We start from the raw sequence: 5,000 nt of genomic DNA, 5'->3' as shown, positions 1-5,000 counted from the left end.
GTGGGTCTTTACTGGGACATTGTGGGTATTTATCGGGTCATTGTGGGTCTTTACTGGGACACTGTGGGTCTTTACTGGGACATTGTGGGTCTTTACTGGGGCATTGTGGGTCTTTACTGGGGCATTGTGGGTCTTTACTGGGACATTGTGGGTATTTATCGGGTCATTGTGGGTCTTTACTGGGACATTGTGGGTCTTTACTGGGACATTGTGGGTCTTTACTGGGACATTGTGGGTCTTTACTGGGACATTGTGGGTCTTTACTGGGGCATTGTGGGCCTTTACTGGGGCATTGTGGGCCTTTACCGGGGTATTGTGGGCCTTTACCGGGGCGTTGTGGGCCTTTACCGGGGCGTTGTGGGCCTTTACTGGGGAATTGTGGGCCTTTACCAGGGGCCTGTACATCGTGTATTCAGTTGCAGGGTCTTAAGGTTTTAATTGGGGTGTTATTGTAGGTAGGGATACTTACTGTTTGGGGTATTAACTTTGGTAATAAGGTAGTTTGGGGTATTAACTTTGGTATTAGGGTAGTTTGTGGGAATTCATTAACAGCAATTTATTCATCTATAGAATAAATGATAAGTATTTACTGGTGTAACAGAGTAGCTATTGATATTTACCAAGGCATTAGGGTGGTAGGGTATGGGGGTAATAAGAGGTATTTTTGGGGTTATTAACAGTGACATTAGAGGAAGTAAGGGTATTTTCTGGAGGTATTTTCTTATGTATTGGCAATAGGATAATTAGAAGGAATGTTCTGGATTTGGAGTAGTAAGGGTACTTGGGTAGTTATGGGTATTGACTAGGAAATTGATGTCTGTTGGGGTATTAAGTGACATGTTGAAGTCAGTGTTGTGGTAATTAGAGGCATTTATTAGGGCAGTTAGATGTAATACTTTATATAAATGATGCTATTATATTGATTTGGCTAGCAAACACATTACCTATCCTTATATCTTATTATCTCTCTCACTCACACACACACACACACACACACACACACACACACACACACACACACACACACACACACACACAGCTTCCTGTCCTGACCTTGACTGCTCGGAGGTCAAACTGTGTCCCATGAGGTCCATAAATGTGGAGTGCTGACTTTTTTCAGTTAAGAAAATAAAAGCAGAAAATCAAAACAAACAGCTGGTGATCTCAGCAAGACTGCCTGCTGTGATAACACACACACACACCCACACACACACCCACACACACACACACACACACACACACACAAACTAGATAAACATTAAAAACACAGTGTAATGCATTAGAAACACACTTTATGCTCAACACACACACACACACACATACACAAACTAGATAAACATTAAAAACAGTGTAATGCATTAGAAACACACACACACACACACACACACACCTACACACACACACACACACACACACTTCATCTTGTGATCCTGGATGCTGCAGTGGCTCAGAGGCTTTAAAATCAGAGGTCTCTCACACTCTAGCACCCGGCAACACACACTCGACATACGCAGACTACTTCAACACACACACACACACACACACACACACACACACACACACACACACACACACACACAGGGGCCAGTGTATTCCGTGAGAGGTTTGTTTGCTCTTGTGTTTTTCGGCTCTCACTTAAAACACAATGCGGTCGCACACTGCCACTCAACTCTCTTCAGATGCAAAACAAACACCCCAAATTACCCCCAGTACAAACCACAACCTCCACCAAATTACCCCACTAAATGCCCTTGAAGGTTTGAAACACCTTGAAACACCTGGACATAACACACTTACACAAACACAAACACCACAGTAAACTATTAACTAATTAAAAAATACACTAGTACCTACCCCTAACTGCCTACAGTGAATACATCAAATTACCACAATACAACCCCAAACACACCCCACTACACATTTCTGCAGTAAATAAACATGTCAGACTACCATGATACCCCAACCAGAGTTTGCTATAAATACCTCAGCTAATCAAATACCCCAGTAAATGCCATAACTACCTAAATTCTCTATCCTAGTAACTACCCCAACAACATTAAACAGCCACAGAAATACCCCCAAACCTACCTATATAATTATTAATAATAAAATATAAGACCCAAATTAACACTAACCACAAACTACATCAACTACCCCAGACTATTTCTTTCTCTTTCTCTTTCTCTTTCTCTTTCTCTTTCTCTTTCTCTTTCTCTTTCTCCTTCCTAACTCCCTCCCTTATTTACTTACTTAAGAGAGACTCTTTAGATTTTTGTAGATGGCACAACCCAGAATTGCAAACTGAAATCCAACCGGATCGATCCATCACACAAACACACACAGAGAGAGAGAGAGAGAGAGAGAGAGAGAGAGAGAGAGAGAGAGAGAAATTCAGAGATGCAAAAACATGGACTAAAAGAGGTATAACAATTGTATGATGGAAAAGAAGGCAAGGAACAATGGCAAGGACTGAGAAGAAAAACAGAACAGAGAGACAGAAGTGGGAGATGGAAAAGAAAAGAAAAGAAAAGAAAAGGATAAACGAGATTTGTAAAAAAAAAAAAAAAAAAAAAAAAAAAAAGAAGAGAACAGTAGTAGAATAAAAACACAGAAAGAGAAGTACAGACATAGAGAGAGACAGAGATATAATTCCTGGCCTTCATTACTTCATAGTGAAGCAATGTGTTTTAGCACACACACACACACACACACACACACACACACACACACACACACACACACAGAGAGAGAGAGTAGCCAGTGAGGAACATGCTCACTAATGGTCCAGGACATTTTTGGGTTCCTGAAAAATTAACATGTTAAATATATGATGTCAGTGTGTGTGTGTGTGTGTGTGTGTGTGGTTTGGGTTCTGCTGTATGTCTGAACTTGAGTGAGTGTGTATGTATGTAATGGAAACCACGCCAGGTTGAAGTTGAGTGGGTCAGCGTCTTTGTGTCTGTAATGAAACAGACACACACACACACACACACAGATTGAGAAAGAGCGTAATCGTGGGTGGCGGTGATCAGTAGTGGTCCCATCTGGAAGGAGATAGCTAAAACACACAACACACACAAAGTACATTTGTGAGGAAAGACTTTTATGGTCCTTACACAAGCACTAACCTCACCCAGCTATTCTTGTTTAGACTCCGCCTCTTTGTGATGTGATTGGCTAGAAAAAAAAATGATTGACGTAGCAGAAACATATCTTGATGTAGTATGAGCAGGTCAGAATAACCTGGATCTAACTGCTCTATCTCTATCTGTGTGTGTGTGTGTGTGTGTGTGTGTGTGTGTGTGTGTGTGTGTGTGTGTGTGAGAGAGAGAGATTTTCTACAGTTGTATCTTGTCTGGAGAGTCTGGGTTATGTCTAGTAATCCTAATCAACTCAGAGACAGAGAGAGAGGTTTGTGTGTGTGTGTGTGTGTGTGTGTGTGTGTGTGAGAGAGAGAGAGAGAGAGAGAGAGAGAGAGAGAGATGTGTGTGTGTGAGAGAGATGTGTGTGTGTGTGTGTGTGTGTGTGAGAGAGAGAGAGAGAGAGAGAGAGATGTGTGTGTGAGAGAGAGAGGTGTGTGTGTGTGAGAGAGAGAGAGAGAGAGAGAGAGAGAGAGAGAGATGTGTGTGTGTGAGAGAGAGGGATGTGTGTGTGTGTGTGTGTGTGTGTGTGTGTGTGTGAGAGAGAGAGAGAGAGAGAGAGAGAGAGAAATGTGAGTGAGAGAGAGATGTGTGTGTTAGAGAATGAGAGAGAGAGAGAGAGGTGTGTGTGAGAGAGTTGTGTGTTTGTGAGAGGGAGAGAGAGAGAGAGAGAGAGAGAGAGAACTGAACTGAGAGAGAGAGAGAGAGAGAGAGAGAGAGAGAGAGAGAGAGAGAGAGAGAGATGTGTGTGTGAGAGAATGAGAGAGAGAGAGAGAGAGAGAGGTGTGTGTGAGAGAGTTGTGTGTTTGTGAGTGGGAGAGAGAGAGAGAGAGAACTGAACTGAGAGAGAGAGAGAGAGAGAGAGAGAGAGAGAGAGAGAGAGAGAGAGAGATGTGTGTGTGAGAGAGAGATGTGTGTGTGTGACAGAGAGAGAGAGAGACAAAGAGAGACAGAGAGAGAGCAAGAGAGAGAGACGAGAGAGAGAGCGACAGAGAGAGCGACAGAGAGAGAGAGAGACAAAGAGAAAGAGAGCGACAGAGAGAGAGACAAAGAGAGAGAGCGCGACAAGGAGAGAGAGAGAAAGAGAGAGAGCGACAAAGAGAGAGAGAGCGAGTGACAGAGAGCGAGAGAGAGAGACAAAGAGAGAGAGAGCGACAGAGAGAGAGAGAGACAAAGAGAGAGAGAGAGAGCGACAGAGAGAGAGAGATAAAGAGAGAGAGAGCGACAGAGAGAGAGAGAAAGAGAGAGAGAGAGCGACAGAGAGAGAGAGAAAGAGAGAGAGTGACAGAGAGCGAGAGAGAGAGACAAAGAGAGAGAGAGCGACAGAGAGAGAGAGACAAAGAGAGAGAGAGAGCGACAGAGAGAGAGATAAAGAGAGAGAGAGAGCGACAGAGAGAGAGAGAAAGAGAGAGAGAGCAACAGAGAGAGAGAGAAAGAAAGAGAGAGAGAGAGAGAGAGAGAGAGCGCTCGCTCTCACCGATCATCCATAACTCATATAAATAAATAAACTTAAACTTGAATTGAACTTGTTTCAAACTTATTTGTCCAGGATGTCCCACAGATGCTCCATCAGCTATCCCTTCTTCCTTCTCTCTCTTTCTCTCTCTTTTAATTATTTTCTCACTATATCGTATCTTTTTTTTATTTTTATCATTCTATATTCCCGTCCCGTCTTTATCCGTTATCCCCTGGTCACTGCCTTGCTCCTAAATCTCTTTACTTCTTTATCTCCGTCATTCTGTTTTTCTCATTCTTTCCATCTTTCCCTCCTTTTTTTCTTTCTCACTTTAACCAACTTTTTTGTTACCCAAATTTTCTCCTTTCTCTCTCATTTTCCCTGTTTCTCTTTCTGTCTTTATT

At 42.7% G+C, this 5,000-nt stretch overlaps 1 protein-coding gene across 1 annotated transcript in view; it reads left to right on the top strand.

Annotated features, from left to right (window-relative positions):
- fat4 (FAT atypical cadherin 4) overlaps window positions 1–5,000 on the top strand; it is a 95,190-nt gene that overhangs the window by 22,612 nt on the left and 67,578 nt on the right. The window lies entirely within an intron of this gene.

This window comes from Tachysurus vachellii, chromosome 18, assembly GCF_030014155.1.
Source record: "Tachysurus vachellii isolate PV-2020 chromosome 18, HZAU_Pvac_v1, whole genome shotgun sequence".
Classification (NCBI taxonomy): domain Eukaryota; kingdom Metazoa; phylum Chordata; class Actinopteri; order Siluriformes; family Bagridae; genus Tachysurus; species Tachysurus vachellii.
The sequence above is the reverse complement of the archived record's forward strand: the minus strand, read 5'-3'. Positions and strand labels throughout refer to the sequence as shown.